General features: G+C 37.5%; 1 protein-coding gene across 2 annotated transcripts in view; it reads right to left on the reverse strand.

The window, feature by feature from the left end:
* The window catches only part of LOC135195770 (teneurin-m-like), an 823,709-nt gene that overhangs the window by 481,977 nt on the left and 329,232 nt on the right, over window positions 1-12,500 (reverse strand). The gene's annotated exons all lie outside the window — the stretch shown is intronic.

The following is a 12,500-nucleotide window of genomic DNA, read 5'->3' on the forward strand; positions in this document are numbered from 1 at the left end:
TCCATCCAACGGGAGATAAGGCCCCGAACAGGTAACGGGAGGTAACAGGGGACGAGATGAGGGGGGAAGGCAGCCTGACAGGTAGATGCGAGATAAACAAACTCCACCGAGGGAGTGACTGTACGTACGTACGTCGTGATCGCACGTCACTGGAGACACAGAGTAGCAAGAGACGTCATAATTACATATCCATTTACAGATTTACTGACCTTTCTTTCTGTTACTTACGCTTTCCTACTTTTATTTCTGTTATTTGCGTTTTCCTACCTTTCTGTTATTTGCATTTTTATGCCTGCCCTTCTGTTATTCCCATTTTCCTGTCTGTTATTAACGTTTACCTACCATTATTTCCTTTATACATTTTCCCACATTTCCGTTATTTATGTGTCCCTACCTTCCTTTTTGTTTTTTTACATTCCCCCACCTTTCTGTTATTTACATTTCCAAACTCTCGTTCTGTTATTGCATTTCCACACACGTCTTTTCCCCAACCTTTCTTCTGTTTTTTATTTTCCCAAAACCTGTCTTCGGAAGTTTTTTTTTTAAAAATTCTACCCTCCTTTCTGTTTTATTTTTTACACTTTAAGGGCGTCCTAAACGACCTTCTTATGGCAAATTGCCCGCACAAAATACAAATGGAATTTTTTTTTTTAAGTAAGACGAAAGATTCTTTTGAAACGAAGAGAATTAGTTTTGAATAAGAAAATAGAGAATAGGCTTTATGTAATAAAGGAACGAGTCTTAACTAACAAGAACATGATTGGAATGAAAAAGAAAATTGTTTAATTAAAAAGAGGCAAACTGATTAAAATAAGAACGGGAATGGTTGAAAACAGAAGAAGGACCTTCAAGTAGAGGGAATAATTCTTATAAAAAAAACAGCTGAACAAAGACATAGAAAACCGAACAAATAAAAAAGGAAAAAATAGACAATAATATCTTTCACCGACAAGAACAAAAATAAAAATATGCAACCACAATTGTCAAGAAAAAGTAGAAGCTGAAGGAATACATATAAAAAAAACGAAAAAAAGACAATATCTTATTTCGAAAATAATACAAAGAAAAATATGAAACCACAAAAAAAAAAAGTAAACACATTACAAGCAACGTCTCGAAGATTGATGAGAAAAAAGACAGCGACCCCAAAGTCCCCAGTGGTACATACCATCACTTCCTAAAAGATATACACAATCCACTGCAGTAGTATCCCACGCCTCCACAAACACAGTGCTAGGTATCCAGTGAACTTTGGCAACAAAAATCAATAAAACCTGATAGGTGAGATTGAAAGACTGTCCGAAATGGCTCAAATGTCATTCACCTGTTGAATAAAACAACTAAAAGTTTAGTTGAGAACTATCCACCGGATACGAATGTCTTTCTTTTTGTGTGTGTGTGTGTGCGTGTCTATGTGTGTGACACTGGCATTCGCTTTGCACTGTGGATGATAGCTGTAGAAGTAAGTGTATAGTAAGTACTGATAAAAGAAGTAGAAGCATAAAAGCATCTGCAATAATAGTAGTATTGTCGCTAATAACTATATACACATCTCCACGTTACAATTGTTATAATAAAATGTTGTCTTAACAGCCATAAACGATAATAGTGTAAATTTATCAGTCTTGTTAAAATGTTATTATTATTAGTATTATTATTATTATTCAAAAGATGAACCCTATTCATATGAACAATGCCGCAGAGCCCACTGACTTGAAACTCACGCTTCCAAATAATATTATGGCGTTCATTACAAAGTAACAATAGGTAGAGGGACATACAGAAAGAAGATCAGTTAACGGAAATAAAAAACAAAAAAACCAAAAATTGAAAATAAAAAAAAAAATAAAAAAAAAAAAATTAAAAATGAATAAATGATTGAAAATGTAAGCATTTTATCAAAATACTATGGGAATTGTATTAGGGTAGTGATAACAACACTACAAGCGACAACAAGGGTAATTCTGACTCATTCCCTATCAAGAGAAAAATACATTTACAGCACTTCTGATCATGCGAATTGCGTGATTAAACAACGCGAAAGATACGCGATCACACAACGCGAAATCTTGCGTCGAAGGAAGGCCGCGTTCAGTGGCGAAATCTACGTTGCACCGAACAATGGCATTACGAATCGCTGGTGCAGAGGGGAAAGGGAATTAGACGCCCATGATTCTATACCGGGTAAAATTACCAGCACGTATACTCGTAAGATTTTATCGCGCGATTATGAGGCATTGCGGGAGGATTATAACCACTGGCTCTGTATAGTTAGGTTGGGTCGTGGTTGCATTGGATACACTAATGTGCACTTGTGTGCGCGTTTGAAGATGCTATTATACATATGAACACATTTGCAGTTTATGTGTGTACGCTTTAATACAAATGAGTTTTTGCGTGTGTGTGTGTGTGTATGTGTGTGTGTTTAGTTTGTATACTCATCCCTCTCTCCTATCCCTCTCTCCCCTGACAGGGATTCAGTCTCTCTCTCTCTCCTATATATATATATATATATATATATATATATATATATACTATATATATATACTTATATATATATATATAGATATGGAAATAATGAGCACATGAGTACGTGTTTCACAGTAATAAGCTTTCTGACTCACAATAGAAACGAACCTCGGTATCCCGAGTACAGACCAAGGAGGTACCGACTCAACTGGATGTGTGTATGTATGTACAAAAATTATATATATATATATAGATATAATATATATAATATATCACATATATTATAATCTTATCTATATATAATATCTATAATAATAGGAGTAATAATATATAATATATAGATATATATATATATATAAACCATATAAAAATCTATATGGCAGAAGCCAGGGTACTATGTTCGTAACCTCTAAGGTAAAATCTTGGGGATACAAAAAAAATTTCCCCCCCAACCCCAACCCCAAGATGGTAAAATCTCTTGTAGATTAAAATTAAAATATAATTCTTGTACAGGATTAAAGCTTTCGACCATCAACGTGTCTTTGTTCAAGAACACAGTTGATGGTGAAAGCTTTAATCCTGTACAAGAATATATATTTAATCTACAAGAGGATTTTACTTCATTGTGGATTGTATCCCCACATATATATATATATATATATATATACATATATATATATATATATATATATATATATATATATATATATATATATTTATATATATATATATATATATATATATATATATATATATATATATATATATATAGAGAGAGAGAGAGAGAGAGAGAGAGAGAGGACCACTTTCTCTCTGCATATGCTGACTAGGCAATTTGCCCTAAATATAACAGAAATGTTGGCATAGAAATAACTGAATTACGGAGAAAAACTCTAGATCAGTAACAAGATAAGCGAGTTCCCAATTCATCTCTCTCTCTCTCTCTCTCTTCTCTCTCTCTCTCTCTCTCTCTCTCTTCACTGCATGTCAACGATTATCAAACAAAAAGAAAGAAAAGAAAAAAAAGTTTCAAAAATAAAAAACAAAAATGTTTCTCCAGCCACCTCGGGAATAACTTAAAACGACCCTAGGGCCTAAAGCATATCATCATCTCAGACAAAAGAAAGCCGAGAGGAGGAAAAACGGAGGAAAATATTGAAAAGAACATTCTCGCCAAACGGGAGGCCATAACCCACAGCCTCCTTGTTATCTTGAGCTGAAGATCAACCGGCAGATGAAACAAGTTACGGCGATGGATGCTTCGGCGTTGGCCATAGGGTCGGATCAAAGTCTCCCCCTCCCCTCCCCTCCCCGCGCCACCACCCCCAACCCCATGCCCCGTTTTCTCTCTTTCGTTTTTCTTTTGTTTGTATTTTTTGTTTTACTTTTTTAAAATTCCTTCTTTGCCTTGATATAATCTTTTTTTGTATTTGCCATCTCTCTCTCTCTCTCTCTCTCTCTCTCTCTCTCTCTCACTCACTTTTCTTTTTTCTGCTATACCAGCTAGTCTGTCTGTTTCTGTAAGGATATTTTATTTATTATTTAAATGCTTAATAACACCCGTCTCTCTCTCTCTCTCTCTCTCTCTTTGTCTGAGGTACCAGCTAGTCTGTCTGTTTCTATAAGGATATTTTATTTATTATTTAAATGCTTAATAACACCCGTCTCTCTCTCTCTCTCTCTCTCTCTCTTTGTCTGAGGTACCAGCTAGTCTGTCTGTTTCTGTAAGGATATTTTTTCTATCATTTAAATGCTTAATAACACCCGCTCTCTCTCTCTCTCTCTCTCTCTCTCTCTCTCTCTCTCTCTCTCTCTCACTTTTTCTGAGGTATCAGCTAATCTGTCTGTTTCTGTAAGGATATTTTTTCTATTATTTAAATATTTTTTCTATCATTTAAATGCTTAATAGCACCAGCCCCCGCCCCCCTCTCTCTCTCTCTGATCTTCAGAAAAGTGCAAAATTATTAATCATCTTGGAAAGCCATAATTCATATTTTTGAAAAAAGGTGAGTACGCGAATAAAATATTTGTTAAAGACGGAAAACAATTACAACCGACCAATAAAAATAAATAAATAAATAAATAAGCAAATAAACCATACACTCCTTAAAAAAAATAAATATCTGGAAAACGCAAAAAGAGAAATTTTGGCCCCTCTCTTTTCTCTAAACGAATTACACTTTCTGCGTTCCATTCATATCTTGTACAAAGGGCACCATCTCTTACTTAAACTGCTGGGCACCTCGTTTATGTCTGTTACCCGGCAAATAAGAAAGACGGTCAGAGAACGAAGAACAAAAAAGAAATAACAAGAAACGTGTGTTTCAGGACAATAATAACAGTACAATATACTGAAAATACAACTGGAGCCGTAACTAATAAATATAAAAACATGCTACATTAATATAATATGAAAAGTAAGATATAATGAAATTACAACTTGCCCGATAACAAATAAAAAAAAAGTACTGCATAAAAAAAACAAGAAAAGTGTTTTAGAGCAATAACAGTACAATATCAAGGAAAAACAACTGGCCCTGTAACATATAAACACACATAAAAATACTACAAGACTGGACAAGCCCTCGCTGGGTTCATGTATATCACTCCCCCCCCACCCCCCACCCCTAAAAAAAAAAAATGTTAAATAAAAAGGGGGTATTCCTCCTGTGAATTTCACCGGAACATTGACGACGTAAGTACAGGACCCACACCCGTCTTGGACGTTAGATAACAGTCAAAAAGGACATTCCGAGAGTCCTATATGGCGTACGGTCATATGATGTACCTAATGACATGCTATAGGCGCTTTATGCCCAGAGATTCGTGCACTCTTAAATACCATATAAAAAAAAAAGGAGATCCTGCCTTCGTGTAATAAGACCATTACAGGTAGGGGGTGGGGGCGGGCGTTGCTCTTAAGCATGTTAATGTATCATACGCGACGGCCAATCTTTATATTGCCAAATAATATTAAAAGGTTTATGAGGCGAGGATGGTGCCTACCGAGGTCCTTCGAGCCTGCGATACGACGAATTGAAAATTTTAGCCTTCGAGGTAATATACAGTTATTCCTCTCTCTCTCTCTCTCTCTCTCTCTCTCTCCGTCTTTTCTATTCATGCATTTTTTCCCAGTTGACATCAGGTACCCCTACGTTTTGCAGTAAACAATCAGCCACGCCTGCCTCTCTCTCTCTCTCTCTCTCTCTCCTCTCTCTCTCTCTCCTCTATTCTTCGTCTTCTTCTATTCGTGCGATGAATAGATTCTTAGAGAGGCATCTTCAGCCGCAAAGACACAATTTACTTTGCTTTTATTGTCACGTTTTATCTTTTCAAAATATTTCAAAAAAAAAGAACAAATCATCAAGACTCAAAGCACACAAAGAGAAAAAAAAGGGAAAGGAATTCTGGGTAAAAAGAAACTGAAATGATAACATAGGAATGAAGGATAATAACAATACGAAGAAAAAATAATAATCGATACATAAAAATAAAAAAAAAAAAAACAGTAAAGGCGAGAAAACCACACCACGCTGAACCCGAATAAGAAGAAACACGAAAATAGAAGGAACAAAAAAAGTAAAAAATGGAGAGGAAAAGATGAAGACATACGCCCCCATTATGATTCCGGGAGAGCAAATTCACCCTGGGGGTTTCTGTTTCCAATTGTTTTTTGCTAATTGGGTTCGAAACCTGCCCGGGGCGAGGAGGGGGTTTTGCTCGCTAATGGTGAATTATAGAAACGCGAGATGGATGACGAGAAGCGAGTATTTTCGCCTCTAATGAATTAAGGCTGTCTTCGTTCGTGATGCTACAGATGATTTCTTTGGGGTCTGAAAGCAGGTGGCAAAGCATCCCTATTATTATTATTATTATTATTATTGTTATTATTATTATTATTATTATTATTATTTTGGGATCTGAAAGCAGGTTGCAAAAGCGCACACATACTGACTGCATCCCTTTCCAAGGACATTAATAATAATAATACTAGCTAATACTAATACTAATAATAATTATAATTATCATTATTAATCCTATATATAACGGTGCCTAACATCTATAACACTTTTAGTTTTCTTAAATTGTCTGTCCGCCCTCAGATCTTAACAACTACTGAGGCTAGAGGGCTGCAAATTGGTATGTTGATCGCCCTAATCTTAAAACTACTGAGCTAGAGGGCTGGTCAAATGTGATCGCCCTCAGATCTTAAAACTTACTGAGGGCTAGAGGGCTGCAAAACTTGGTATGTTGATCGCCCCTCAGATCTAAAAAATACTGAGGCTAGAGGGCTGCAAATTGGTATGTTGATCGCCCTCAGATCTTAACAACTACTGAGGCTAGAGGGCTGCAAATTGGTATGTTGATCGCCCTCAGACCTTGAAAACTACTGAGGCTAGAGGGCTACAAATTGGTATATTTGATCATCCACTCACCAATCATCAAACACACCAAATTGCAGCCCCCTAGCCTCAGTAGTATTTATTTTATTCAAGGTTAAAGTTAGCCACAATCGTGGTTCTGGCAACGATATAGGATAGGCCACCACAGGGCCTTGGTTAAAGTTTCATGGGCAGCGGTTCATACAGCATTATACCGAGACCACCGAAGGGTAGTTTTTTTTTTTTTTCTTTTTCTTTTTTTTAACACTGTTGCTATCTGTAAGCACAGGTGAAGACCTACATATGCTTTCTACATGCCTATAGTTACATATTACCGAACATCGACCCAAGAAATGTAATATTTTAACATCATACTTCTATTATTACAAGTAAACATGGGATCACAAATATCTTGCATCTATACGTACATAAGAGTATACTTGCATTTTCAGCAGACGAATTACTGGACCCCATCCCCGTCCCTAGATCACCATGACGAGCAGCGTCAACCCTATAACCTCCCACCCCCTTCTAAATTTTGGTTTGACCGACTTGGTGGTTAATTGCCATCGGAAAATGCTTAATTACCGACGGTAGTTTGGGAGGATTTCGGCCCCGCATGATACTAGTTTGGGCAACAAATTCGAGCTGGCATATATGCATTCGGAACTTGCTGAGAGAGGCTCCGATTTTTGCGCTGAAATTGTGGCCCACTTTACAATTTCTAGGGTGGGGAGGAGGAGGGGGGGGGGGGGGGGGTTGGTGGTGAACGATTTTCATGGCCGTGCCACAGGAGGAAAGGGGCGATTTCTTCGTATTACATGGAACTGATATCAACTCGGATTTTCATCCCCCTATTATGGGAGTTGAGTCATTTCCAGGATCACGCCATGAGGGCCAGGTAATTTCCATGACCATGCCATGGGAGATAGGTAATTATGACCATGCCACGGGGGCCAGGTGATTCCATGACCCTGCCATAGGAGATAGGTAATTATGCCCATGCCATGGGGGACAGGTAATTTCCATGACCATGCCATTTGAGACATAATTTCCATGACCTGCCATTTGAGACATAATTTCCATGGCCATGCCATATGAGAGAAATAACTTCCATGACCATGCAATAGGAGACTGGCAATTTCCATATCCATACCATGGGAGACAGGTAATTTCCATACCTTCGTCATGAGAATCATATATACCATAGCAATATCATGGTAATCGATTAAATCTTATGCCCATAAAAGAGGAGTCGAATAACTTCCATGTCCAAACTATGGGAGTCGATTGCGAAGTAAATTTCCATGAAAATGTCGGATGAAAATGTCACAAAGAAAACTTTCACTGTAACAAAGACAGGAATTGTTTTTTAATGGTAATCTGTATCTTAAATAAAAACTCAATTCAAAAAATATTCTGTATAATCTGTAAGTGTATGAAAGGGACTTCCGTATGCAAATCAGCTAAAAATCATAAAAATCATTACCAATCGTAACGACAGAAAAGGCTTGGAAGCAACTCGGGCTAATAATTAACCTACGGATCAATGGCAAAGGCAAACGACGAAACAGAAACAATGCAGAATTAAAGAACAAAACTAAACTACCTCTCACATTTTTTTAGAAACCCTCTTTGAAAAAAAATTTAAAAAAAGGGATAAGGAATAGAAAAATAACTTTCAATCTCCAATCAAAGTCTACGACGAACAAAACACTGAATAAAAAATAAATAAATAAATAAAAAAACACGATTGCCACCCACGTGTTTGCAAAACAAGTTTAAAAAAAAGGCGACGCCATAAAACCTTTTTATTTTTTCCTTCCTCTCTGTTTTTTGCAAAAGGTCAGAAAAGATAGGTAGGAATTTTATTGGCCAGAACCGTCACTCAAACAGCTATTGGTTGACAAGGCCATGAGGCGAAAACTTATTGCGATCCTGGACGGGACATGAGAGAGAGAGAGAGAGAGAGAGAGAGAGAGAGAGAGAGAGAGAGAGAGAGAGAGAGGGCGGAATCAACGCACCGAAAGAAAAGATAAGAGTATGATGCACTTGAAAATCAGGAAAATCCTAACAGGATATGAAAGACTACATCATGAAAAATTAATAGGATGAGAGAGAGAGAGCGAGAGAGAGAGAGAGAGAGAGACGCATCACTTATTTCAACATTTCACATCTATCACTAATTTCTGGGAAGCACCACAGATAGGTTAAAAAACTATGGAGAGAGAGAGAGAGAGAGAGAGAGAGAAGAGAGAGAACACAGCCACTGCAAGAAGAACAGAAGAGCAAGAAAACGAGACAGAACACAACCAATACAAGAAGAATAAAAGAGCAAGAGAGAAAAGAGCAGAAAATGAGCAGAAGAAACGACTCTCTCTACCCACCAGTCCAGCACACACGAGCTCGGAATCACCAACTCCGGGATCTGGCCAATTTTGTCCAATTTCTGCCATTCCCCCAATTTGCCGCTGACCATAAGGATTCATTAAGGCTTCATCAAGAATGAGCGGAATGAGACGGCATGAAGAAACCAAATGGAATCGAAGGAGCTTCAAGGGGGCGATAACCATAAAATAATGATTTCAGTGACGCAATCAGCGGACGTTCTTGTCATTGAAAAAAGAAGTGAATTAAGCGAATGAATGGTCTGGTATTATGTTTTAGCGAATTAGATGAATAAATGATTGAGAATTCGGCGACTGGACAAACGGCTCCTGAAATTGTCTTGCGAAAACAAAATTAATTGAAAGGGGCTTTAATGTAACAATTAAAACAAATATTCAGGAAACACGTAACTCAACAGGCTTATTAAATGTCAGTAAAAATAATGCGTCCCTGTTGTTGGAAAATAATTATCCACTAAACCTCTACATCTCTTGCAGAAAATCGTAAGATTATTTCGAAAGGATCTTGCGTGATTTTTGCCGCCCTGTTTAACTGACCAAAAATACTTAGATTTTGCCAATGAATGAGTGAACAGTCTTGAAATTACTGAGCGAAGTTAAAACCAGGGGCCACTAGTGAAGTACGTTACCTCCTGTGCACGAGTATAATTCTAATGCTCAGTCAATAAACGTCTTTAAAAACAAGTGCTTAATAACAGATCTTAACAGACAGGGCTGTTACTGACAAATCATTCTGAAATCTAAACAGAAACGAATCATGCGAAAAAGAACTGCAAAATAGAACTTAGAAAATGAATAGAAAAAAAAAGTACTTTGTAAATGCGGAACTCAATAAAAAAAAACGAAAAACCAATAGACTTGGTAATGCAAAATTTGTAACTGAAATATAATCATGAGATCATGAGAATAAAGACATTACTCTAGCCTTGAAAAACACACACGTACAAACACACAAACACCCCCGTCCCACCACGGCCCCCCCCCCTTCCAAAAAAAACGCCCACACGACTACCGCATCCCAGAGTTACTGCAGCCCACCTAATTGGAATCACTTGAGTTAGGCTTTTGTTTTAGAGGCGAGAAAAGTGTAGCATTGTTGCATCCAATCTCTATTCTTTATCCTCGCCTTCTCGTAACTCCCATTCTTGGTGTAGAAGAAGAAAAAGAAGAAGAAGAAAGAATACGTGGCAGATAAATACGCATACAATATCCGCTGGATTCCCTGTAAAACTTTTACTTGCTTGTTGGAAAACTTGACGCTCGGACCAAATCAACGGATTGCACTGAATGTAATAAACATTTACTTTTACCGATGCAGAAAGGAGTGTATTGCCGGTCTGTGACGTGTTTTAGAGCTCTGCTGTGCAGTAGTTACTCTGATATACTGTGGCAAGTGAAAACGGAAGAAACGAGCTGCTTCAGGTACGTAAAACTTAGTTTTTAATCGTGATACGCGCCATTGACTTGAAATTGAGGCTTTCAAAGAATATTATGGTGTTCATTCGAAAGAAGCAGGCGTTGGAAATACACAGAGGGGATCAGTTATTAGAAAGACAAAAATTGACAATATAACAAGACAGTATAATCTACAGAATAGGAGTAAGAAACTTTTTTTTCTAGTTTATTTCATTTCTTGATAATAAAACTCACTCCCACTCCCAGCTCAAAAATGCTCGACTGATTGATGGGTTCGCTTAATCTGGCGTCGAAACCACAATGGTCATAGACAAAGGCAATGAGTTATGTATAATAAGGATAAAGAAATGAAAGTAATCTTTAAACTAAAAGTAACTCGACTGACTGATTGGTTTAGAAAATCTGGCAACGCAACTACTATCGTAACCGACGAAGAAATTGTGTTGTAGTTACATATGATTCAGACTAAAAACTGAAAGTGGGAATTCTTTAAAGCAAAAATCAGGATTTCCTCATCGAAATCAAGCCATCGAGGCTTTATAAGCGACCATGCAAAGACTGCAACCCCGAGAACTCTTCACCAACCTACAGATAAAGAGAACCGGGAAATATGAGATCATATTGGCAGGGAAATCACACTGCAAATATATAATGCAGAAGTCCTCGACCGAGAAACCCGGAAAGATTAATCGTCCGCGGAAGAAACTCATGTCACTTTTCCCGTCGCTTCGAATCGATCACTGATTCCTGGAAAATGCCGAAGACGGAGAGAGAGAGAGAGAGAGAGAGAGGAGAGAAGAGAGAGAGCGAGAGAGAGAGAGAGAGAGAGAGAGAGAGAGAGAGAGAGAGGAGTTGCGTCAATTTTTCGACACTTCACATCTATCACTAATTTCTGGGAAGCACCGCCGATAGGATTAAAAAAAACTATGGAGAGAGAGAGAGAGAGAGAGAGAGAGAGAGAGAGAGAGAGAGAGAGACCATCTATTCAAGAGGATGATCGGCTTCAGAAATTAACTGACTGGAAATGAAGAATTAAACAGGGGATTTAGGGAGAAGGGAGAGGAGGGGACTGGGGAGGGGGAGGGATAGAGACGAGAGGACAGAATCGGAGAGAGAGACAAGAGCCGAAGAGAGAGAGAGAGAGGATCCACGTATCGATTCTCCCAATTTCGAAATCCCGTTTTGAGCCATTTCCCATATCCTGCTGGCTGGCTGGTCTCTTCGGAAGATGGAGAATTATGTTTTTTTTTTATATTTTTTTATTCCTCATTCTAATACGGCTGTTTTCATCCTGATATCTCTTATTCTTCTCCTTGCTATTATTATTATTATTATTATTATTATTATTATTATTATTGAAAAGTGCTTCGGTGACGAAATACATTTCATAATTATTCCTGGTAATGGATTACATACATCTGAAATGTAATCGAACGTTTGGGATCTTTCCAGTGCTTTCTCATCTCTAATTAAGAGAGAGAGAGAGAGAGAGAGAGAGAGAGAGAGAGAGAGAGAGAGAGAGAGAGAGAGAGAGAGAGAGAGAGAGAGACGTTATCAAAAGTGCCCCGTTGTATAAGTCATCATTCAAACATTTATATTTTATAACAATCACACTTCTGCTCTTCTTCTTCTTCTTCTTCTTTTTCTTCTTCTTCTTCTTATTTTTACAATTATTATTATTATTATATTGGAACATAACAAAAATGAAAAATTAATCTGGCGATAGGGAACGCTCATCTTACCAATTAGGCTTTACTTGGCTGTATGACCCAGGTAAGTTTACACGGAATACATCTCATCGATATACTGATATAAGTTTCTTTAA

Source organism: Macrobrachium nipponense, chromosome 16, assembly GCF_015104395.2.
Source record: "Macrobrachium nipponense isolate FS-2020 chromosome 16, ASM1510439v2, whole genome shotgun sequence".
Taxonomy (NCBI): Eukaryota; Metazoa; Arthropoda; class Malacostraca; order Decapoda; family Palaemonidae; genus Macrobrachium; species Macrobrachium nipponense.